General features: G+C 40.9%; 1 protein-coding gene and 1 long non-coding RNA gene across 10 annotated transcripts in view; one reads left to right on the top strand and one right to left on the bottom strand.

Annotated features, from left to right (window-relative positions):
• The window catches only part of Lrrfip2 (LRR binding FLII interacting protein 2), a 156,660-nt gene extending 131,960 nt beyond the window's left edge, over positions 1–24,700 (bottom strand). For 2 of the 9 annotated variants that reach the window (XM_090351889.1, XM_090351890.1), the window contains exons 1-2: positions 9,470–9,728; positions 8,018–8,076 (exon numbers count right to left, since the gene is read on the bottom strand). The gene's annotated coding sequence lies outside the window, so the exon portion shown is untranslated. Of the gene's footprint in view, positions 1–8,017; positions 8,077–9,236; positions 9,267–9,469; positions 9,763–24,676 lie in introns of those variants that run through there. The other 7 variants (XM_090351887.1, XM_090351894.1, XM_090351886.1 and 4 more) reach the window with 7 other exon arrangements.
• Positions 9,911–24,740, top strand: LOC150050082 (uncharacterized). The gene is made up of 3 exons (XR_016538569.1): positions 9,911–9,999; positions 10,230–10,306; positions 24,662–24,740. It is a non-coding gene; the product is annotated as an uncharacterized LOC150050082 (long non-coding RNA).
• The last annotated feature ends 1,387 nt before the right edge of the window (positions 24,741–26,127 follow it).

Here is a 26,127-nt window from a genome sequence, read left to right on the forward strand (position 1 = left end):
TTAATATCCTAATTCTCTATAAACAATATACTCTAATTCTTAGCCATTAAAATGTTCCATTTTGAAAAGTAAGGTAGAATTATGAAATGCTCAGAACAAGTAGCTTAAAAATTATGTTTCCTAGTGCCGAGAGCATGGTCTTGTGGTAGAGTGCTTGCCTAGCAAAAAAAAAAAAATGTTTCCTATGTTTCCTAAACAGCAAATCTATCTGTTACATTAATGCTACTTAAAAATTTGGTGTTTACAATAAAGCAACACCAAGAGACACATAAGATTCCAAGAGGAAAAAAGAAAAAGATAAATTACAAGGCTTAATATTCTACTTTTCAGAAAACAGAAAACACCTTGATAAAGTTCTTCTCAACCTTTTAACCATTCCCTGACTACCCTTTGTGTTTTTGTTTTGTTTTTCTAGGAAGGAAAAGCTGAGGTCGCTCAAGTATAATATGAATAAACAGATAAAGAAATGCAAGAAGAAATAAAAATACTGCTTCATTTTTCTCCTCACAATGACTCTTAGCATGAGGAGGAAAATTTCTCCTCATACTGTTAGCATCATAAAATAACAATTCCATTTTCTAAGAAATGCAAAGACAAAGTAAATTCCCTGGGTTAACAAACTATTCTAAACCAAAAGACAGAAAAATGATCTGCAGGCTTGTGTCTATAAGTTAACTCTGTATGTTGAATTAAAGAAGAAAAAGAAAGGCAAACAAAAGAACTAAGACTATAACATACAGCAGTAATTAAATAAGGTGACATGAACCTTGGTCAAAAGGAAGGGCACTAAATTCTTTAACAGCTTTCTAGTCTAAGAGATAAGCCAGAGAACTTTAAACTCAAGTGTTTCATTCACTAAATATAGAAAACATGGTTTCCATGAGGCACCACATGAGCTAGGGAGATGACAAGGCTGGAAGATAGCAGCTGATAATAACCAACAGTTTAAAGATACAACTTCATGACACTGTACATGATACTCTATACTTCTATGGGAAAAGTAGAATGAGAATTTGGAGGAAACAAACTTATCTTTTTAGGCAAAGTACTAGAGTATGAACTGGAGGCCCTGTGCTCCTAGGTAGGCCTGCTACTACTTAAGCAACTCCACCAACCCTAAGTCTTTTTTTTTTTTTTTTTTGCCAGTCCTAGGGCTTGAGCTCAGGTCCTAAGCACTGTCCTTAGGCTTTCTCAAAACTAGAGCAAGTGATAACTTGAGCCACATCACCACTTCCAGCTTTTTCTATACATGTGGTACCGAGTAATTGACCCCAGGGCTTCACGCATGCATACTAGGCAAGCACTAGGCCATGCTCCTGGTCCTAAATTATCTTTTTTAAACTCCAAATAATTCTGTAAAAGAGACTATCATTTCAAGATCTCAGTGATAAGTATGAAGGTCTATGAATAGCATTATTTCAAGTATAGCCATGGCCTAAGACAATAGCAGTGTTTTTCCCTATTGTAAAATAAATGTTTGACTCTTGCCAAGCACTTTCATGTAATCAGAACATAGTATCAATATTGGCACAATCCTATGATATTCCTTGTTGGTGTTTTCAAAAAAGGAAAAAAGATCCAGGCATAGTAGCTCACACCTGTAATCCTAGCTACTCAGGAGGCTGAGATCTGAGGATCAAGGTTCAAAGCCAGCTCTGGCACAATAGGACCTGGGACTCTTATCTCCAATTAACCTCTAGAAAACAGGAAGTGGGACTTGGCTCAAGGGTAGGATGGCAGCCTTGAGCTAAAGAGTTCAGAGACAGTGCCCAGGCCGAGTTCAAGCCCCATGACCCACAAAAACAAACAAAAAAAAGAAAAGAAAAAGGAAAAACAATTTTCCTCCTAAATTTGCCTTAATAATCCCGCTGAAGGGAAGAAAAAAAAAGGAATACAAAAGTCTCAATGCTAAATAAATAAGACAACATGCAAACTAGAATATAAACATACTAAACAATTTTTTTCTCATAAACTTAATCTTCTGAAGGCAAAAGGTCACTATAAATTCCCTCTTCTGTGCTTCCACTTTCCCTAAACCACAGGGCTTCCTGACTTCCAGCAGGGCCAGGCCAGATTATGGCTATGCGGTAGGTTTTGTCAGGCAAGCTTTTGACATGGCCTCAAAATAGATAATGGGTACCAGCCAGGGAAACTGCCACTCAGTTACAGCTTCATCATACTTGAACCTGTCAGCATTTATTTTTTCTAGTCTGTCATTTCAAAGGGACATAGCATCCCAAACCTTCTTCTGACCATGATTAATCTCAAGAACATCAAAATCAAAATTTAGTGACTCATGCTCATAGCACTATGTGCAATGTAGCCCAGACTGGCCTTGAACTCCCAAGTACTGGGATTACAGATTTATACCACCATATTCAACTTACAATATATATTTTTTAATAAAAAGATGGATAAAGCCGGGAGTTTGGCCTAGTGGTTAAAGTGGTTTGCCTAGCATGCACGAGGACCCGGGTTCGATTCCTTGGTACCACATACATAGAAAAAAAAAAAAGCCCAAAGTGGTGCTGAGGCTCAAGTGGTAGAGCTCTAGCCTTGAGAAAGTCCAAGGACAATGCTCAGGCCCTGAGTTCAAGGCCAGGACTGGCAAAAAAAAAAAAAGATGGATAAAGACAAATATAAATGGAGACACAAAGGCTTACATTTGCAATCCTAACTGGATGGGAGGGTAAGACTGAGAAGACTGTGGTTTCAGGCCAGTTCAGACAGAAAACTTCTCATCTCAACCAATAAAACTATGGTGTGGTGATATAAACCTGTCATTCTAGCTACAGAATGTAAAAATGAGAGGATCAAGGTCCAGACTGACCCAAGCAAAAAATATCTCTACTTGGAAAAACAACTAAAGCAAGCCAGCCGAGGAGAGGTAAGCTCAAATGGGAGAGTACCTGGCTAGCAAGCACAAGGTGAATTCAAAGCCAGTATTATAAACAAACAAACAGAATTTCTTGTTCTATAAGCCTGAAAAAGTGGCTTCTATTATAAAATAAATTTTATAGTTTTCTTAAATTCCATCTGAGTCACATATTCAAAAACCAACCCCAGGCTGGTCATTGGTAGCTCATGCCAATAATCCTGGCTAACCAAGAGGCTGAGATCTGAAGATCATGGCTTGAAGACAGCCCAGGCAGGAAAGTCTATGAGCCTTTTATTTCAATTACGCACCACAAAAGCCAAAAGTAGAGAGCTGTAACTCAAGTGGTAGAGTACTAGCTTTGGGCAAAAAAAAGTTAAGAACAGTACCTAGGCCCTGAGTTCAAGTGCCAGGACCATCACACACACACACACACACACACACACACACACACACACACACACACACACACACACACACACACACACACACACACACACACACACACACACACACACACACACACACACCATATAATTTTTATTTTGCTTTTCCTTTTGTCAGTTGTGGGGCTTGAACTCTGGGCCTGGGTGTTGTCCCTGAGCTCTTCAGCTCAAGGCTACAGTTCTACTACTTGAGCTACAGAGTCACTTCCTGTTTTTTGGTGGTTAATTGGAGCTGAGAGTCTCATGGACTTCTGTGCCTGAGCTGGCTTTGAACCATGATCCTCCCATCTCAGCCTTCTGAGTAGCTAGGATTATGGTCATGAGCCACCACCACCCAGCTCACATACATTCTTATAAACTAATGTAAATAAGTTTCACATTCACTGAAAACAGCATTTGCAGAAGCTGGAATATCTGTTAATAAATGTCTGTTAATACAGAATGATAATGGTAGATCATGAAAAATGAGTAATATGGCTCAGGTAGATTATCCCGAATTGTAAAACCAAACACTAATAATAGAAAGATCTGAGAGGCTCAAGTTTGCAATCCTAGGTACTTAAAAGGCTGAGATCTGAAGACATCAAGGCAAAAAGTTCAGGAGACTCCATCTCCAATTAACTAGCAACTGGAGTCTAAGTAGTAGCATCTGGTTAGAAGCATGACTAAAGTGATAAGAGGTCAGCCCAGAGCAAGAAAACCAGCTAGCACTCAATATACTGAATTCCAAGTCCTAGAATCAACAAAAACAACAACAACAAAAAATGAAAGGTGAGGGATACTTCTAAACATACATGACTATATAAATAACTGGAGAATAACACAAGAAATAATCATGGATTCTTATTATAATAAACAATTAGAAGCTGGGGGTAAAGAAAGCTAGGAGTTTGTGATAGAAACACCTTTCTTCAGATAATGTTCTCTTTTTAACTGTTTTATCATCTTAAAAGTGCCTCACAAATGCCAGACATTGGTGGCTCACGCTTCTAATCCTATCTACTCAGAAGGCTGAGATCTGAGCATCACATTTTGAAACCAGCGTGGGCAGGAGAGTTCATGAAAACTAGAAGTGGAGCTGTGTAGCTCAAGCACTATCCTTAAGCAAAAGAGCATAGGAAGCGGGCACTGGCACTGGTGGTTCACGCCTGTATTCCTAGCTACTCAGGAGGCTGAGATCTGAGGATCGAGGTTCAAAGCCAGCCTGGCACAAACGTCAGAAAAGTCCATGAGACTCTTATCTCCAATTAACCACCAGAAAACCGGAACTGGTACTGTGGCTCAAGTGGTAGAGCACTAGCCTTGAGTTGAAGAGCTCAGGGAAAAAAGCCCAGGCCCAGAGTTCAAGTTCCACAACTCATCAAGAAAAAAAAAAAAAAAAACTCAGGGACAGTGCCCAGGCCCTGAGTTCAAGCACGACAACCAACCAAAAAAAGATAAGTCTCACAAATATCTAAAATATCTATTGAGTTTAAAAAGCCATAATTACCTTTCTTTCCTCATCCTACTTCTACTTTTAGCTACTGTTTTCCCTACCAACAGACTAACAGTATATGTATAACAAGTCTCAGAGACTCTCTAAGAAATATAATTTTATTTTGGTCCCCTACCACCACAAATCAGAGAACAAATGAAGAAACAGAAGTATATGATGAACTCAGTTTCGAGTCTAATGTCTGACTCCATTTAAGTCTAGTTTATTGTAGCAGAAAAGTTTTAAAAGTGAAAATGCAAAGGGTCATATCAAAAAAAGAAAAAGAAAAAAAAGAACCTCCAAAATATTTCTTCACAAAGATGTGAGGGTGATCCAGCTGTGACATCTGTAACCCTCCTGACCACCACCACAGTTGATCCAGCTGATCTGGCTGGCTAAGTGGGTATCCTCTCACCATGCAATGTATGTCCCTCCTAAACCTACACACTTGGTAAAAAAGAACCATCTTCTCAAATAGTGGAGAATACGTCTTTAAAGTTACAGAAAGAGCTGTGTTCCTCCAAACAGTGCTCCAAGTCCAACAATATTTAGCTATTGTTTTAGAAGGAAAAATGAAGAATAGTACTCTCAAGTTAAATTTTGCTCAGTTCTTCTGAAATTTTAAATAGTGGGTTTTAAAAAAGGGTTATTTATTTATAAATAAAAGTAGTACATTTCCACAGTTAAAAGTTAATTTCTTCATTTGGAATCTCCAGAGAGAAAGGAAAAAGACTATGAAATGGCCTCTATTTTATAGGTGCAATAGATAGTGCTCCTTACATAAAAAGAAAAAGAATCTTCTTTCCTTTGAAACTGATCATCATCAACATTCCCAAGAGGCTACAAGGAGAATATTTTTTATTTCTTTACACCTCATCAACTATGCTACTTTTCACCCTTAAGAACAAGGTAAACAATTCATATATAGCTTTGCAAGAAATTGCTCCCTCTTCTGTTAAAGTCATTTCTGGTAAAAATTTGTTTTTGTCTGTGGAGAGATACTATGCCAAATATATTTTCTGCATCTCTTTTTTCCTTTGTATGGAGATGATTAAGTATTGGCCTAAGATTTCCCTTGCATAGTTACCTATTAAGACTATTAGTTTATGGTGCTTTCCACAAGGGATTTTCCAAAAGGGATCTCTATTCATAGAAAACTAAACCTAAAGTTTCTTAAGTTTCATATTAGCAGGACTAAAATCAAAAGAAACATTAGGGAACACCCAGAATATAAAATCGATATGCAAAGTAAAAAAAAAAAAAGTGCAAGAATTTAGTCAAAGATTTAAAGAATTACCACAAGCAAGATAAATAGATAAATTTGTTATCACTTTTTTTTTTTTTTTTTTTGCCAGTCCTGGGCTTGAGCTCAAGGCCTGAGCACTGTCCTTGGATTTTCTCAAGGCTAGAACTCTACCACCTGAGCCTCAGCACCACTTCCAGCTTTTTTCTATGTATGTGGTACTGAGGAATCGAACCTGGGTCTTCGTGCATGCTAGGCAAGCACTCTGCCACTAGGCCAAACTCCCAGCTCATTATCGCTTTTTAATTAGCCGACTAAAGTGCTTTATTACTGTAAATCAAGATAAAATAAGCTAGACAGTGAAAAGAAAAAGAAAATCAAATTGTATTGAAAACTGATTCAAAGTCATTTTGCTTAGCAGTTTGAAAACCAAAAGTGATTAAACTATATTTTACCAATTAAAAAAATCATTACTAGTTTAAAATAAGTGCATTCCATGGGGCCGGGAGTTTGGCCTAGTGGTAGAGTGCTTGCCTAGCATGCATGAAGACCCAGGTTCAATTCCTCGGTACCACACACATAGAAAAAAACTGGAAGTGGTGCTGAGGCTCAAGTGGTAGAGCTCTAGCCTTGAGAAAGTCCAAGGACAGTGCTCAGGCCCTGAGCTCAAGCTCAGGACTGGCAAAAAAATAAAATAAAATAAGTGCATTCCAAAAGTAAATCACAACTTCCACACACATTTTCCTCCTCTTCTTCTCTTCATTTATTTTGCCAGTTCTGGAGCTTGAACTCAGGGCCTGAACACTGTCCTTGGGCTTTCTCACCGCTAGAGCTCTACCACCTGAGCCACAACACCACTTCCAGTTGTTTTTCTTTTTCGTGGGTCATGAAGCTTAAATTTGGCCTGGCACTGTCACTGAGTTCTTCAGCTACAGGCTACCACCCTACCCTTGAGCCAAGTCCCACTTTTTGTTTTCCCCGAGGTTAACTGGAGATAAGAGTCTCAGGTTCTTTTGTGCCCAGGTTGGGCACAAAAAAAGGTTGAACCTTGATCCTCATATCTCAGCCTCATGAGTAGCCAAGATTACAGGCATGAGCCACTGTGCTCAGCTCATTTCCACTTTTTTCTATGTATGTGGTACCAAGAAATCAAACCTGGGTCTTTGTACATACTAGGCAAGCACTCCACCACTAGTCCAAACTCCTGGCCCCCCATTTTCTTATACAACACTTTTTTTTTTTTTGGCCAGTCGTGGGCTTGAGCTCAGGGCCTGAGCACTGTCCTTGGACTTTCTCAAGGCTAGAGCTCTACCACTTGAGCCTCAGCACCACTTCCGGCTTTTTTGTTTTCTATGTATGCGATACCAAGGAATCGAGCCTGGGTCTTTGTGCATGCTAGGCACACACTCTACCACTAGGCCAAATTCCCAGCCTGTACAACACAATTTTTAAGTATAGTTTCATTTGAACTCAGAGCCTTTGCACTTGCTAGGCAGGTGCTTTCCCACTTGAGGCACACCAGAGCCTCTTTGTTATTTTTCTAAAAGGGTTTTAAGGGGCCAGAAGTTTGGTCTAGTGGTAGAGTGCTCGCCTTGCAGGCAGGAAGACCCAGGTTCAATTCCTTGGTACCACATATAAAGAAAAAGCCCGAAGTGGTGCTGTGGCTCAAGTGATAGAGCTCTAGCCTTGAGAAAGCCCAAGGACAAGGTTTCCAATTTAGGCTCAGACTCACTTGAACCAGGACCCTTCTACTTATCCTCCCCACATAGTTGTGATTACAGGTCACACCAGCTTTTACGGTCTTAGGGAGTCTTGGGAATTTTTTGTCTGGGCTGGCCTTAAACTGCAAATCCTGCCTCCCAAGTTGCTAGAATTACAGACAGGCATTTTCCACCTCTCCCAACCTCATTCTACATTTTTAAGGACAGACAGGCAAAATTGTGAAGACTATTCTTATAGGGCAAATTCTTTTTTCATACCTTAGTGATGGTAGTTCTCCTTTTCCACTGACATTTACTTTGCTTCTAATCTCCAACATCTAGTAACAAAAAGGGGTCATTAAAATCACAACAATCCACTTAGTAATTATTCTAAATCCCATCAATATTAAAATTATCGATCTTTATTTCTTTACCATACTTTATAATAATCATCCAGCAACAAACACAACAAAACATACACCACTTCCTATGAGTAAGGGTATTTAATTAAACAAACAGCTTTCCCTATTTCAGTTTTAAAGAGCCATACCAATGATTCACCAAATGAATGATCTAACTTCCTAAATGAATCACACTTTCCGAATTTCTTACTCTGTATGAGTGTATTATAACACAAGGTCATCATCTCTGTATTTGTTAAAACAAGCATGATGTTGATTAAATGGGTAGAACTCCTCAATACTTTTCAAACCACTGCAAATTCAATTGAGAGTCTAGGTAGAGGAACTCTGCCTGCCACACACTACACTTTCTCCACTAAAAACAAAAACTTTCCCATTCAAATACATAAAATGTTATGTTGGAAAAAAATGGTCAACACAGGTTAAGAATTTATGTATTTATACCTTGTTCTCCATCTCCTCATCCTGTATTATATCTCTTCCCACCGTAATAACATAAAAAATTAATAGCCACTGTTATTCTTACATAGTGTTTTGAGTCAATCAATCTATATTTTTTTCTGTTTATGACAGAAACGCTGAGTCACTAAATGGAATAAGCTAAGAAAGGGAATTACACAAACAAACAAAAGTGCAGGATGGAGAATTCCCCTAATCTGGGTCTTAGCGATCTGATAGGTGCATCTTCTAAAAAAGTAATCAAATACAGCAAACTTTTCCCCCCTTGGGTCTTCCTTAGATCCTCCTGTTTCCTGCTGGGTATTCAGAGCAAAGAGAAAGCAGGCCTGACCGAGGGTGGGACTAAAGCTCGGAATTGGTCAAGGATGAGCTTCCAAGCAGGCGGGTTAATTAAGTCTGCGCGCTTCAGTTAGGGTCCAGAAGGAGGCGAGGCGAGGGGGGTGGGGTGGAGGGCGGGGGATCCCCAGCTACGCCCTCCGCGAGTAACTCCAGGTCCCGGGGTGCTTCTCCCGGGCCCCCTAGCCCCGGTGCTGCCAGGAACACTGTGAGACTCGGGCACCGGGGACCGAGGGACAGCTAGTTGTCTGATATAATCTCTCCCGCCACGGGAGCAACACCTTGCCCTGGGCGGAGAACGGGGTGCGCAGAGAAGAGGTCGGAGAACGTAGTAGGCCTAGGCGACCCAAGGCCGGGAGTCCGCCGGGGAAGTGGAGGAGGGGGGGGCGGTCCGGCTCCGGGCCAGCCCCCGCCCTGCCAGGTCGGAGGCAGCGGGGGTCTCCCGGACCGCGCGAGCCTGGACAAGGCCCCAGCTCCCGCGACTCCCGCCCGCAGACCGAGGCGCGGCCCTTACCTGTCTCCGAGGCGGGCTGTGGCAGCGGCGCCGCCCGGGAAGGGCCGGAGCGCCGCCGGCCCGCCGGGAGGGGAAGCTTCGGAAGAGGGGCGCGGCAGTCGGTCCGATAGAGCCCCAGGCCGCCAACCAGAGGTGCTGAATGGAGGCAGAGAGTCCCCACAGCGGCACAGGGACAAGTCAGTCACACCGGTATGCCCACCGCGGCGCGGGCGAGACCGCACAAACGCTACTCAGGATGAGCCTCAGCCCGGGCGGCGGCGGCGGCGGCGGCTCCGGCACAGGGGCGGAGGGCGAGGGGGCGGGGCCCCGGGCCGGTGACCCCTCACCCGGAAGTAGTTGTGGACGGCGGCCGGGCCGTGGCGCGCGCTTCGATAGCACTCCAGCGGACGCCCCGGCGAGACTGTCCTCCTCCTCTCCACCCCACCCCACACACACACGCACACACCGGGCTAACCCGTGGGGTCTCGCGTCATGATGGGCGGGGAAGGGTGGCTCGAGCCCGCCGCTCCCATTCTCTCCTGGTCGAGCAGGTACCGTGAGTTCCGCGCGCGAGGCCTTCCTGTCCTCCACCTGCGGGGTCTGTGGGCCGCCCTGCAGGTGATCTTGGGTTAAGTGTGGGAAAAGGTGAACACGAATGCGTTGCTCCAAGCCAGACTTTCGAAATGCATGATGTTAAAATGATTTCCTGAGGATACTTGGCTGGCTGGGACGAAAGGACTTTAAAGTTCTTTAAAAACTTTTTTTTAAAAAATTCTGACAGGTGGTCGTGCACGCTTGTAATCCCACCTATTGTGGAAGCAGAGTCAAGAAGATGGACTCAAGAACGTCGACACAAAGGTAATGAAAAATTGAAGTGAGGCTCTACAGGAAACAGTGGTGGTTACTTATTTTCTAGGCTTATTTCTCTAAGCAGCCTCCTGAGGAAAAAAAACGCACAAGGTGCACTTAAACGCAATTCCATATACAGACTGCAGGTTCCAGGAACCTCTGATTAAGCCCACAGATTCCATGTTAAGATCCTATCTTTAAAGTGGAAGTTAGCTATCTTCTGTGGGAGTTAGCACCCTACACACGCCCTCTAAGATTTCAAAGACGTGATCAGCCTTACCAGTTCACGGGGAGTGGCGATTTGGCACCAATACTGGTTGTTCAAGAGACTAGAAATATATACTCACCAGACTTAAGAGACTTTTTTCTCTTTTTTTGGGTGGGTCATGGGGCTTGAACTATGGGCCTGGGCACTGTCCCAGAGCCCTTCAGCTCAAAGCTACCACCCTACCCCTTGAGCCATAGCCCCACTTCCCATTTTTTTTAGCTACTAATTGGAGATAAGAGTTTCAGGTTCTTTAGTGCCCTGGTTGGCTTTGAACAGCAGTCCTCAGATCTCAGCTTCCTGAGTGGCTAGGATAACAGGCATGCCCAGCTTTGAGAGACATTCTTTAACCTTTTGCTGTATTTCTGCCTATATCACTATTTTTCCTGGACCCAGGGTAAACATGAACACTTGTACTTGAGTCCAGGAAGAGCTTGATCTTCCTAACAGATTGTACTGTGTAATGATCTGAAGACAAAGATTAATGATACCTGCTCAAACGACTGAAAGACCTCAAAAAGAGGGTCTGTTTAGTTGTTAATGTAGTGCCCGAATTATGCCAGTAAGCCCAATTGTTATTACATATTGTTTAATATGTAAGATTACCTGAAAAATAGTAGATTCTTTTGCCCTTTTCAGTTTACTCCTTAACTAAATTTTTTTGGCTCATGCAACTAAATATTTTGCTGTGTTTATTTTGAGGGAAAAAAATGGAAGGAAGCTAAGTTATTAACTACTTTTTACACAGTATTGTATTAGACATAATAGATATTATTATTATGCCTATTTACCTGAAAAAGGCATTGAAGTTCATAAAGAGTATGACGTGCCCAAGGTAATAAAACTAGTAGCTGGAAAAACTAAAACAACCTCAGATTTTTCTGGTCCAAAATTCCACATTTTCTTAATTTACTTCCTCCCTCCCTCCCCATTGCTGGGGCTTGAACTCAGAGCCTGAGCACTGTCCTTGGGCTTTCTCAAGGCTAGAGCTCTATCCCTTGAGTGACAATACCACTTCTGGCTTTTTCTTGTATGTAGTACCAAGGAATCCAGGTCTTCGTAGGCAAGCACCCCACCACTAGGCCAAATTCGCAGCCTCTATTTTTTTTTTCCTTTTTTTGAGATCGGAACTCTGATTATATTGCTCAGGCTGGCTCCAAACTGAGCTCAAATGATCATAATGCCTCAGACTATTGTTGAAACTATATACATGACATACTACTACACCCAGCTTTCTTTGATATTTCAAAGGAAAGATGGGTAAAATGTCCAGGATCCAACCAAGCAAACTTGGCTTTTGGATTTTTAGTATAAAAATTTACTTTAACATAGAATAGTATGGAGCCATTTTAGAACTCTGAATTTTAATATGCCTAATAATTTGCTATCCCTTTGGAGGTCGAAAGGAACTATTCCAGTTATCCATAATACCATATGCGATTTGAATCCTGCCAAGAATGCTGCAAAGCATGTCATGACATTGTCATTACAAGGAATTCCTGACTAAAGACATCACCCTGAGTTATCTTGTGATCAATCTTTCCCTGCATATTAAATGTTTCTTCCTGTCAAAATTTGTATTCTCAGATCTTTATGGAATATTTGACATGTGAATGCCCCAGGTCTGTGTGGACTGGCAATTCTGGGGGACATATTAATAGCTGAACGAAAACTTTGTAAATGTTTATTCATTTTGGGGGATGAGGTAGATTTGTACATTTTTGGTCTTTTCATAACTAATCTTTCATAGTTTTCTTTAATGATGCCAAGAAATTAAAAAAAATTCCTTAATAGCTAAGACTCATTGCTTTGGTATACAAAGTCCAGTTGACTTTGTTTTATTTTCTACAGATCTTTGGAAATACTAGTTCAAACATTTAAAATAAGCTGTCATGGGACCAGGAGTGTGGCCTTCTGGTAGAGTGCTTGCCTAGGAAGTCCTGGGCTCCATTTTTTTGTGTGTGGGGGGGGGGATTATGGGACTTGAACTTGGCTTAGACGCTGTCCTTGAGCTCTTCAGCTCAAGGCTACCTCCCTACTGTTGAGCCAAGCCCCACTTCCAGTTTTCTAGTGCTTGATTGAAAATAACTGCTAGCAGCCAGGGCCAGCTTTGAACCTTGATCCTCAGATCTCACCCTCCTGAGTAGCTAGGGTTACAGGCATGAGCCACTGCACTCAGCCTGGGTTCAGGTCTTTACTACCACATAAACAGAAAACCAGAAGTGGTACTGTGGCTCAAGTGGTAGAGCGCTAGCTTTAAGAAAGCTCAAGGACATTGCCCAGGCCCTGAGTTCAAGCCTCAGGACTGCCATTTAAAAAAAATAAAAAGGCTGAGCTGGTTTTGTTTTTGTTTTTCGTGGGTTATGGAGCTTCAATTCTGGGCCTGGGTGCTGTCTCTTCAGCTCAAGGCTACTACCCTACCCCTTGAAACATAGCCCCACTTTCTAGTAGTTAATTGGAGATAAGAGTCTCTTTATTTTTTAGTGCTGGAGCTGGCTTTGAACTGCAGTCCTCAGATCTCAGCCTCCTGAGTAGCTAGGATTATAGGCATGAGCCACCACACCCAGCTTAGGCTGTTATTTTTTAACCTAATTTTGTCATTAATGGGGTGGTATGTGTGTGTGTGTGTTAAGAACATTGTTTTAGTTTTTGGGTAACTCCTTACAAACCTTTGGAAGTGAGGCCATACAATCACCTTAGGGTGTGTGTGTGTGTGTGTGTGTGTGTGTGTGTGTGTGTGTTACACATATATAATTGGTGGGTTCCCCAAATGGTATCATTTTACCTATAGTGGATTGTTAGAAGTAGGAAATTACTAAGTGCCAGTGATTATATAGAGAGATTCCCTTCTGAATACTTATTTGTTAAACATGACATTTGAAATGTGATATAAAAATCAATGTTAATAAATTCTTTAATAAAAAAAATTTTAAATGTGGAAATTAGTCAGACTCTGGTTGCTTGCAGCTATAATCCTAGCTATTCAGGAAACTGAGTTCTAAGAGTCTCAATTTGGATACAGCTCAGGCCAGACAAATCCTCAGGACTCTTACCTCCAACAAAAAGCTGGAAATGAAGGCGTGGTTTAAATGGTAGAGTGCCAACCTTGAGCAGAACAGATGAAGAAAAGCCAAAAGCCTTCTAAGGAAAAGATGGGGAGGACAACCAAATTTATATGGTCTTCTTCAGGTCTTTAGTTTCTTTTTATGCTTCCTTATATGGAAAAGTTACCACTTTTCAATAGTTCTTTTCTGTTATATTTGATTTGGCCCCTTTCCTTTTCTAAACTAGTAAATGTCAATAGTTAATAAGTTTGCCATATTGCACATCTCAAGTTACAATTTTTTTTTAATTCTGTGGAGCAACACAAAAGTAATTCATGGGGCTGGGAGTTTGGCCTAGTAGTACAGTGCTTGCCTAGCATGTACAATTCCTTGGTACCACATACACAAAAGAAGCAGGAAGTGGTGCTGTGGCTCAAATGGTAGAGTGTTAGCCATGAGCAAAAAGAGGCTTGAGGACAGTGCCCAGTTCCTGAGTTCAAGCCCCAGGCTGACATTACTACTAATAATAATTTATTTGTGAGGGGATTTTGCTTTTTCTTCTTACATATTTTTCTGCCCTAAGAAACTAGCTTATACAACTGGTATATATGTGTGTTTTAATATATCTTATGATCACCAAAATTTTTCCTAGCAATAGCCATTGAAATAGAAGGAAAGGGCCAGGAGTTTAGCTTAGTGGTAGAAATAAAAGGGAAAAAAAGACCCTCTTCTGACTGAAAAAAGTTTCTAAATACTTAACTATCCAAACAATAATGTCTTTATTTATTTAAATGCTAATTCTGACTTTACACATGGATTTTATTAGACAGAACAGCTCACCTTTTACTTCAGAAAATAAACTGGAAAGAATTGAAGTATAAATTGTAAATTGCTGGCTGGGAGTTTAGCCTGGTGGTAGAGTGCTTGCCTAGCATGCACATAGACCCAGGTTTGATTCCTTGGTATCACATACACAGAAAAAAGCTGAGGCTCAGGTGGTAGAGCTCTAGCCTGGAGAAAGTCCAAGACCGTGCTCAGGCCCTGAACTCAAGCCCAGGACTGGCAAAAAATAATAATTGTAAATTACTTTCTTCAGTCTTAGCAATGAGGAAAGAATGATGAAAGGAAAGAATTTGGGACTTTAGATAGCAATTATTTTTTAATGCCTAAATCACAGGTATTCAAGTGATGACTCTTAAACATAGACATTATAAATGAGTACTAAAACTTCATGTTATAGTTCATATCTCAAACTATTATTCACTATTGTATATCAGCTAGGCACTAGAAATGGGAAACAAAATAAGATCTCTCCCCTTAGGGAGTTACAATTCTAAAGTTTTCATTCTTTTATATATTTTTAATGACTATGAAATTCTTACTGTCTGCCAGAGTCTAAGTACTAGGGATTTAATGGGAAAAAATTACAGAGCTAGACGGAAGGATTCATTATTTTGTTTTGCTTTTTTATGAGACAGTGTAGTTAGGGAGACAGTGACAAAAAAGTAATTTCATGATCCAACAAGTATTACTGAAGGTAGCCAAGTGCTGCCGTGGAAGCACAAAAGATGTAAGACTTAACCCAGTATGGGAACTGACTCCAAAATGGCTGTGTGCTAGTAGCACATACCTATAATCCTAGCTATGCAAGTGGCAGAAATCTGAGGATCACAGTTTGAAGCCAGCCTAAGCAGGAAAGTCACAGAAGTAAATGAAAAGCAAGGCAGACCTTATGATGGAACCAACAGAGAATCCTAGGGATTGAAACAAGAATGAAACGTGAGATAAGTCTTAACAGCTAACTAAGAACTTACCACCACTAGACAGGGTCTTAGAGGCTGAAAAAAATCTTTTTTTTTTTTTCCCCCCTACTCAGGGTCTAGGCACTGTCCCTGAGCTTTTGTACCCAGAGCTAGCACTCCACCACTTTGAACACAGTTGCATTTCTGGCTTTTTGGTTGTTAGTTGGGAAAGAAGAATCTCACAGACTTTTTTTCCTGCACTGGCTTTGAGTCATGATCCCCAAATCTCAGCCTCCTGCTTAGCCAGGATTACAGGCATGAGCCACCAGCACCCAGCTAAGATTCTTACCTTCTGAAAATAATGCAAGTCAACTGAAGAGTTTTCAATGAGTGACCTGGTCAGATGTGTGTTTCAAAAGATCACTCTGGCTTCAGTCCAAGGACTTCAATCTTTAAATATTTCCTGAGGTCCTACTATGGAACAAGCACTGTTCTTAACTCAGAATACAGTAAACAACAAATTTCTTACTTTTGAAACATCAGTGTACAAACACTATAGGAAGTGTACACAATAGTGCTTAAAAAGAAAGTTGAGGGCCGTGAGTTTGGCCTAGTGGTAAAGTGCTTGCCTAGGGGGAGGGCATAAGTTCTCATGTATTTTGGCATAGAAGGGTCAGCTGTGATCTTTAGCAATCAACACTCACAGTAGTAGTGAAGGAAGCCCAGGCACAACTCCAACCATACCAACTGCACATGGCTTGGTTTAGGGTGTCCACCCACAAATAGCTGTTGAGACAGAGTGGCAGAACCTTTAACTCTGGACATGGCAACAGAAAGCTGTTTCCAGAGACAAATAAACAAGAGTAACAGCGAGACTATGCCAAACAATGTCCATTATACCCACCTGAATTACATATGAAAACCCCTCATCCAGTAGATTCAGTTCCTTTATTAGTTTTGTTGGTGATACTGGGGTTTGAACCCAGTGTCTCACACTTGATAAGTAGGCACTCTACCATTGACCCATACTTCTAGTCCTCATTGGTGTGTTTGTTTATATTTGTGTCAATATCCCAATGACTTGATAGTTTTATTTTACTTGTTAGCCAAGTCTTGGTGCAACCAACTTGTCCCAGTTTGCCTAGAAGGTTGTTGGATTTAAACATGAAAGAATAGAGCCAGGAGTTTGGCTTAGTGGTAAAGTGCTTGCCTAGCATGCGTGAAGACCCGGGCTCAATTCCTCAGTACCAAGTGGTGCTGAGGCTCAAGTGGTAGAGCTCTAGCCTTGAGAGAGTCCAAGGACAGTTCTCAGGCCCTGAGTTCAAGCCCAGGACTGGCAAAAAACAACAACAACAACAAAAAAAACCCCTTTTGGCCAGGAGTGTGGTGTAGTGGTAGAGTGCTCATCAAGCATGCATGAGGTGCTGGGTTCAATTCCTCAGTACCACATACACAGAAGTGGTGCTGTGGCTGAAGTGGCAGAGCACCAGCCTGAAGCAAAAGTGCTCAAGAACAGTGCCAAGGCCCTGAGTTCAAGCCCCAGGACTGAAAAAAAAAAAAAAGTCTTGGACTTTTCCACCTGGGCTGGCCTCAAACTGCAGCCCTTTAATCTTAGTCTTCTGAATAGCTAGGATTACAGGCATGAGCTAGTGTCGCTTGGCATTATAACATCTAATTTTGTATATAGATCTCATTCAGTGTCACATTAAACTCACTTAATTCCAGTAGTTTATAGATCTTTTGGAATATGTACACATTATACCATGTATAATGAATAACTTTTTTTCCCTTTACTAACCTGTATCTTTCATTTTTTGTTTGTTCCATTATATTGGTTAAAATCTCTACTACAATGCTGAATAGAAGTAGCACTAGTGGTCACACACATATGCATACCCATATACACACATATGCATATCCATGTATATACACATATATCTTAATATATATTTTACTGTATATATATATTTTTTTCTGCCATAGGGGTGATTAAACTCAGGGCCTTCTGTATACTAAGCAGGCATACTACCACTTAGGCTAATGCCTAGACCTTTTCTTTAATTTTGTTTTTGAAAGCTGCTACCTTTGACCTGGCTGGCCACTAATTTCTAATCCTTCTCTTCCAAAAATCAAAAATATTAGATTATAGCCATGTGCCCCATGCCAGCTCTCAGAGGCTATTCTATAACAAAAAATACCATTCTGCCCAACATTTGTGGCTCACACCTGTAATCCTAGCTACTCAAGAGCTGTGATCTGAAGACTGCAGTTCAAATCCAGCCCAGGCAGGAAAGTCCGTGAGACTCTTATCTCCAATTAACCACCAGAAAAACAGAAGTGGCACTGTGGCTTAAAGTAGTAGAGGGCTTGCCTTGTGCAAAAAAGCTGAGGACAGTGCCCAGGCCCTGGGTTCAAGCTCCACAACTGACCAAAAAGAAGCCTAAAGCATATATATGCCAGGCACCATTGGCTCACACCTAATCCTAGCAACTTAGGATCACAATTTGAAGCCAGGACAGGAAAATCTCTTGTGAGACTCTTGTCTCTAATAAACTACACCCCCCACCCCCAAAAAAATGTCAGAAGTAGAGTTGTGGCTAAAGTGGTAGTCCTAGCTTGAGTAAAAAAGCTAGGAGTGCCAGGCATAGTGGCTCACACCTGTAATCCTAGCCATTCAGGAGGCTGAGATCTGAGGATCAAGGTTCAAAGCCAGCCCGGGTACAATAGGATCTGAGACTCTTATCTTCAATTAACCTCTAGAAAATGGGAAGTGGGACTTGGCTCAAGGGTAGGGTGGTAGCCTTGAGCTGAAGAGCTCAGGGACAGCACATAGGCCAAGTTCAAGCCCCATGACACCCTCCCCACCCACACACACACAAAAGCTAGGAGTTAGATGCTAGTACCTGCGCATGTGTGTGTGCACACGTATACAACACACACATGTATACACACCCACACATGCACACACACACACACACACAATCAGGAAGCAAAAGTTTAAGCACAGTTCAGCAATGAATAATTTCATGGCAGATGGAACTAATTGTACTTTTATGTAATATGCAGCTGCGAAAGTATCTCTAAATGAAGCACAGTGCATTGACATTCAACCATCTGGTGGTGAAGTTGGGATTTTATCCCATTTTTCTGGACAAGATCCTTGTGAACACGTCTATTGGTTTTTGATTCCTTGACATATCTTTATCCTTTATGTGAGTATGCCTGTGTGTGTGTATACTAAAACTGGAACTCATGGCCTTGTGATCTCACTTGTTTTCTTGGGGGATTTTGAGTTTTTTGTTTTGTTTTGTTTTTTGCCAGTCCTGGGCTTGAGCTCATGGCCTGAGCACTGTCCTTGGACTTTCTCAAGGCTACAGCTCTACTACTTGAGCCACAGCACCACTTCTGGCTTTTTTCTATGTATGTGGTGCGGAGGAATCAAACCTGGGCCTTTGTACATGCTAGGCAAGCACTCTACCACTAGGCCAAACTCCTGGCCCTCACTTGTTTTTTCACTCAAGGCTGAGTAATACTTGAACTACAACTCCATTTCTGTCTTTTTGTTGGCTAACTGTAGATAAGATTCTCACTGATTTGTCTGTCTAGATTTTAAAGCAAGATCCTCTTTCCCCCTCTCTCTCTGTCTCTCTGTCTCTGTCTCTCTCTCTGTCTCTCTGTCTCTCTCTCTCTCTGTCTCTCCTTTATTGCTATCCCTGAGCTCAAATCTAGTGCTCTATCACTTGAACTACAGCTCCACTTCCAGCTTTTTGGTAATTAATTGTAGATAAAAGTCACAGATATTCCTGCCTAGGTTGAACCACAACCCTCAGATCTCAACCTCTTGAGTAAATAGGATTAGACATGAGCCAACAGTGTCCTACTCTGTTACTCCTTCTTATCTCTTTTTTGTTCCTTCTCTGTTTCAATGGTGGGATTCTGGTCACAGTACTGGATCTATCCTTTTTTTTTTTTTTTTTTTTGTCCAAAATTGGAAACAAATAAGAGACTACTGATGTCTTGTAGAGTGTCCTGAAAGAAGCCAGAGAATCTCCTTTTGATAGGAGCTCCCCAGTTTTCTTTCATTTCAAAGGTCACCATCCTTTGTTCTTCAAATCTGAAAAACTTAAGAACCCTCTTGGGCTGGGAATGTGGCTTAGTGTAGAGAGCTTGCCTAGCATGCATGAAGCCCTGGGTTCAATTCCTCAGTAGCACATAACCAGAAAAGGCTAGAAGTGGTGTGTGACTCAAGTGGTAGTTTTGAGCAAAAGCTCAGAAACAGTACCCAGGTCCTGAGTTCAAGCCCCAGGAACAGCCAATAAAAAAACAACCCTCTTTACAATAAATTCCCTTTTCCCTCTACCCTGAGTTGGTTTCTACCATATGTCAGCCAGAGAGAGATTTTAATTATTCCCTATTCTCTTTGCCCTACTGCCGTCATTGAGCAAACTAGAACCTTTTTTAAAGGATTCAGTTTATTCTATTTTAATCTTCTAATTTATTTATTTTATAAATAAGTTTTAATTGGTGTAAAATAAATCATTGCATGCTAAAATCATACCTGACTTTTTCTTACTAGATTGTATCATTTGATTTATAATACAGGTTTGTTTATTCTAAAGGATAGCTAGAAATTAGAGTTTTTGTTTTCCTATCTTTTTGAAACATCTAGCCTAGGATAGGCAAACATTTCTTTTTGACTATATGCTCTCTCTCACAACTACTGTTGTAACCATAACAATACATAAACACATAGGTGTGGCTGGGTTGAAGTAAGTGAAATTTGAAGTCCATATAATTATCACATGTCATAAAATTTTCTTTCTATTTTAACTTATCTTATTCTTTGTGCTGGGAATTGAGTCTTGGGCCTCACACATGTAAAGCAAGGGCTCTACCCTTGAACTGTATTCTCAGCTCCTTTTCATTTAGTATTTTTTTAATGTCAAAATGATTCTTAGTGGTGACCAGGTTTGTTCTTTGGGCTCCAGTAAACAGACTTTTGTCTAATCTTCCAATTAGTTAAACTGAAATTTTAGTATTAATTATTATAAAATGGAGATTATAAAAAGATAGCTGTGTGCGTATGTGTGTGTTAGTACTGAGGTTTCCACTCAGGGTCTCACACTTGCTCAGCTTTTTCTGCTTGTATCTGTGGCTCTAATCCTTGAGCCATACCTCTACTTCTGGCTTTTTGCTTGTTAATTGGGGGTAGGAGTTTCAGATTTGTCTGCCAGTACAGAGCATTGACTATAGCTTCATAATATACTAAATGAGTTACACAAATTATCTCACTTTTGTACTTCACAATTTTACTTATTTGCTGGATTTGCACTGTGATGCACAGATCTCAGCTTTCTACATAACTAGGATTATAAATTTGCTTCACCATTACCCCACCTCATTAATGTATAGAATAACTATCGTCTCCTAAAGTGATGAGTATGCCTCCAAAGTGTATCCAAAGATACACTTACCAAATATTAAGTGGCTAAGAATTTCTCTTCTTTCTTTCTTTCTTTTTTTTTTTTTTAAACTCTCTGGGGGCTTGAACTCAGGGCCTAGGCACTGTCCTTGAGCTTCTTTTGCTCAAGGCTAGTGCTCTACCTCTTGAGCCACAGTACCACTTGTGGCTTTTTCTGTGTCTATGGCACTAAAGAATCAAACCCAGGGCTTTGTGCATGCTAGGCAAGCACTCTACCACTAAGCCACACCCAGGCCTGTGTAAGACTTTCTTATTCCCAGGAATTCTTATATAACATAGAGAATTCAGAATGATCTTACTATATACCCTAAACTTCTTTTAGTCATTTCTTATCTAATTTTATAATATTCTAATTGAACACTTATTGTTTATAATCAAGGAAAATAAAGGGGTTTATAATGTAAATCACTTAGTTGCTTGCAGTAATAATGACACTTTATATTCACATAGCTTTTAATAGCTCACAAAAATTATAGTTCCATAAAGATCCTTACCACAACCCTGGAAATAAGCAGGCAAGGTATTATTATCTTAATTTAAAGAGGAGAAACCTACTCACAATTGCACAAGGGACAAGAGAGTAGGAGTATTGCTCTGGTCACACCTCTGAATCATAGTCACAGTTGTTTCCATAAAATATATGGTACAATCATACAATTCGAAAGCCAGATGGTAAGGTGAATAAATGTTGAGGAGCACACAATGTCTCTTGGGGATATCTCAGCCAAGCTCCATGTATTTAGTTATGGACAATCCAGACATTTTCTCCATATATCTAGAAATCAGAGTAATCTCAACCATGGTTGATTGATTGCTCCAGAAGGTGTGATCCTAAATGTTATAGAAGCTGAGAATCTGGTATCACTACTGAGTTCAGAACTTTCCAGAACAATACACTTGCCAAAGCTATACCCTTGAGAAACAACGCTCTTACCACCTTTCTGCTCTCTACAGGATTTGAGCTTAGTGGTCTTAAATCTTATAACACTCCAGTCTGAAATAATTGCAGCCCAATTCTGACCCAAGCTGCAGCTAACACTACTTGGATAACTTACTGGCTGCAGTCCATTTGTAGGAAGTAATGCAAAAAAGTCAGGATTGGATTGAGCTTTATTTGCTCACCATGGACAATCTGGTGCATTTACCCTCAGTGGTTCCACAAAATAGAAAGAGAAATGTCTAAACCTTTCTCAGTATTGCACATTAGAGAAGTGCACTCAAGACCAGCTAAATCAGGGATTCCAGTGTTATACTTCTCCCAGTTTATTCCTTTGAATTCTTCCCAGAGAACATTTTCAAGAATACAAAAAAATAGAAAATATGGCTTTATACCTCACATACATTAAAAAAAAAAATCCAGAAGTGGCACTGTGTCTCAAGTGGTAGAGCGCTAGCCTTGAGAAAGCCCAAGGACAGTGCTTAAGACCTGAGTTCAAGCCCCAGGACTGGCAAAAAAAAAAACAAATTTATTGATTATTTCATTATTATATTTATTTTACAGACCTAATTTCCTAAACCTAATTTCCACAACACAAAATTCTGGTGAATTCTAGAGTCAGTAGTCCTGATTACAATTGTGCTTGTCGATAAAACATGACCATCTCCGGACATGAGAGTAACAACTACTTATTTATTTTGGTCTGACATTCTGCCAGTCTTATGACTTATGACTTGAAGCATATCCTAGAAGAGAGAACCTTTATGTTTGGTGTCCAAGGAAGCAGTAAACTAAGGAAGCCATACCAAATTCCAGAATAACATAGTCAGCATTCTCATTATACAAATGTTACACATCTGCAGCAAAATTTTAAACTAAAATGCTATAGGTCAAATATGTGAAGAAACCAACTTTTTAGTATAAAAAGGTAATAGTGAAACTTAAGTGAGAACACACATCTATCAGTGCATTTCCAGGATTCTTCTCTGTGTCTGTGTCCTAGCCGAAGTTGATTCAGTGTATTTTGCTTTTGTAGTGATTTCCCAAGCCTCTTAGTAGCCACCCTGTCCCCAGGGCATTGAGGTCAAATGAATAAGTTTCAGGAAAACTGACTATAGGAAAGAATTACAAGAACAAGAAACAACCTGCAATACTAGGTGGGAGTGTCCTGGAAAGTGGTGAGCCAAGGCACTGATCCTTCCACCTAGTTAACTTTTATATTGATGTATTTTTGTTTGGTGACATCCACATACAATAACGGCTAAGTTCCCTTCTTTCTTTTTTTATTTATTTTTTATTTTTTTGTCAGTCATGAGACTTGAAGTCTTGGGCCTGGACACTGTCCCTGAGATGTTCAGCTCAAGGCTAGAGCTCTACCACTTGAGCTACAGCACCACTTCCCGTAATTAATTGGAGATGAGAGTCTCAGATGGTCTTTCATGCCTAGGCTGGCTTTGAATCATGATCGTTAGATCTCAGCTTCTGAGTAGCTAGGATTGTAGGCATGAGCCACTGCCTCCTGGCTTCCTCCCTACTTTTCTTTCTGTGGGAGTCCTGAAGCTTGACTCAGTACTTAGGCACTATCCTTAAGCTTTTTAATTTTTTTTCCCCTTGAAGCTAGCGTTAAACCACTTGAGCCACAGCTCCACTTCCAGATTTTGGTAATTTATTGGAGAGAAGAGTCTCACAGAGTTTCCTGCCAAGGCTGGCTTCAATCTCCCATACTCAGATTTCAGCCTCCTGAATAGCTAGCATTACAGGCATGGGACACTAGCACAGGCAAATCTCCTGTTCATTTCACTCCTTAAAAACCAACATATTTAGGGGCAGGAGTTTGGCCTAGTGGTAGAGTGCTTGCCTAGCATGCACGAAGACCCAGGTTCAATTCCTCGGTACCACATACATAGAAAAAAGCTAGAAATAGTGTTGAGGCTCAAGTGGTAGAGCTCTAGCCTTGAGAAAGCCTTCTTAACTTATATCTGATAGGCTTGACTTAACATAGCTTTGGAAATAGGGCCCAATGCTTGGTGGAATAATAGTAATTGGGATCCTGAAAAATATACACATTGGTTAACCTTCCTATGCCATGGCTCTCAGAAACTAGAATTGGTACTGGGAACATATCCTATGCTCTAATCCTACGGGAATTTACCCTGTTGGGGAGCTAGTTTATTACCTAAGGCTGTGTTCCTGAGACTTTGATTTTCTGCAGACAGGAAGCATGAAATTTCTTTCCCAAGCTGTTATCCTCTCACATATTTCTCTATTTCCAGACCTTCCCAGAAAGGCTTCAATAATTCTCTAAACCTTCCTGGGCCTGGGCACCATCCCTAAGCCTCTTTGTACTCAAGGCTAGCAGTCTACCACTTGAGCCACATCACCACTTCCAGCTTTTTCTGTTTTTGTGGTTGAGGAGTCAAACCCAGGGCTTCATGCATGCTAGTCAAGCACTCTGCCATTAAGCCACCTTTAAATCTTCAATGCAGTTTTCTTACTCCATATGTTGTTCTCTGTGTATATATACATGTTCAGTATATACATACATACATATGTGCATTATACTGAACATAGCATACATGGGAGAAAATGGTGGGGAAGTCAGATGGGTGGGTCAGAAGTCAAATCACTGAACTATGTATCATAAAGAAAGCATGACACAGCACAAACCTGATTAGTTCCACTCAGAACTGTTCACTGACTCATCAGAAAATGGATCTTCCTGACCCAGGCTGTCCCTTTTCAGTAGACAAAGACAGCTTTTGTATGAGCCTCTAATAGTGCTTCTCCAGCAATTCTACACAGTTTAGCCCAAGACAAGTTTCTACCCAACCCAATGGGAATGTAACAGCATACTATTTTATGTATTAATCTACAGTCTATTTTCCATTGGACAGGTCTTTCTCACCTGCCTTCCATTCAAGCAGTCACATGGTCTCATAGGAGAAGCTACAGAGAAAAGAATGAGAAGTTGGTAAGTCTTTCTGACTTGTTTCTAATGATATATCATAATATATTATATATGATCACTATATATCATGTCACCTGGCTATATATATATATTATATATATATATATATGACAGTACACTGGTTTAGAGCACCTAACCACACATGAGGTTTGTTTTTCCCACACAGTACTTGTTTAAATCATGACTTTGACCCCAAAGAACTCCTCTCTCTCTCTCTCTCTCTCTCTCTCTCTTTCTCTCTCTCTCTCTCTCTCGCTCTCTCGCTCTCTCGCTCTCTCTCTCTCTCGCTCTCTCGCTCTCTCTCTCTCTCTCTCTCTCTCCCTCTCCCTCCCTCCCTCCCTCCCTCCCTCTCTCTCTCTTTCTCTCTTTCTCTCTTTCTCTCTCTCTCTCCCCCCGGTCCTGGGGCTTGAACTCAGAGAGGGCCTGGGTGCTGTCCCCTGCCTTAGCTTAAAACTAGCACTCTACCACTGAGTCACAGCACCACTTCTGGCTTTTTCTGTTGATATGGTACTGAGGAATCAACCCCTGGGATTCATGCATGCTAGGCAAGCACTCTACCACTAAACCAATTCCCACTTCAGGCTCAACTCTCTTAGTCACTACACTCCCCAGATATCTCTATTGTCTGTCTCAGTTAACATTGTCATGGGCTGTTGCTGTGTGCATTTGAATTCTGAACCTAGACCCAAATGCATTAAGGAAAACATGTTAAGTGCCCAAAGTAAATATTCTTCTCCCTGAGGCAGAAAAGGGGAGATTAAAAAGAGGAAAATTCCACCAGGTATTAATAGGCACCTGTAATCCTAGCTACACAGGAGGCTGAGATCTGAGGATTATGTTTCAAAGCCAGCCTGGGCAGAAAAGTCCCTGTGAGACTCTTATCTCCAATTAACCACTCAAAAACCAGAAGTGGCGCTATAGTTCAAGAGGTAGAGTGCTAGTATTCAGCACAACGAGGCTCAAGAACAATGCCCAGGCCTGAGTTCAAGTCCCACAACAACAAAAACAAAAATTAAAAAAAAAAGAAAAAAAAAGGAAAAGTCCCTTCAGAAGAGGGAAAACCCTAGAATTACAGTATTGAGCCAGAACCATCCTTCAGAATCATATGAAGTGGAAGGAGATGATTCAATAGTTCTTTCCCAAGTTTCAGGCCTGGATCCAGCCTGAATGCAAATGCCTAAGGGGCATTGAGGAAATTACCCAAGAACAGTATTCCCATGACAGAAGAGGGGAAAGAGCCTAAAGGCACAGTGAGGAAATGATAACTTCCCACTGACCACTGTTAAGTCCCCTTCCCCTTTCTCTCACGGGTCCTACACTGAACAGAACATATTTAATAAGCATATGTGGTTGTCAGGCATCATTCTGGGTCTAGTACATAGCACTGAACCA

This window comes from Megascapheus bottae, chromosome 18 (genome assembly GCF_031878675.1).
Source record: "Megascapheus bottae isolate mThoBot1 chromosome 18, mThoBot2.hap1, whole genome shotgun sequence".
Classification (NCBI taxonomy): domain Eukaryota; kingdom Metazoa; phylum Chordata; class Mammalia; order Rodentia; family Geomyidae; genus Megascapheus; species Megascapheus bottae.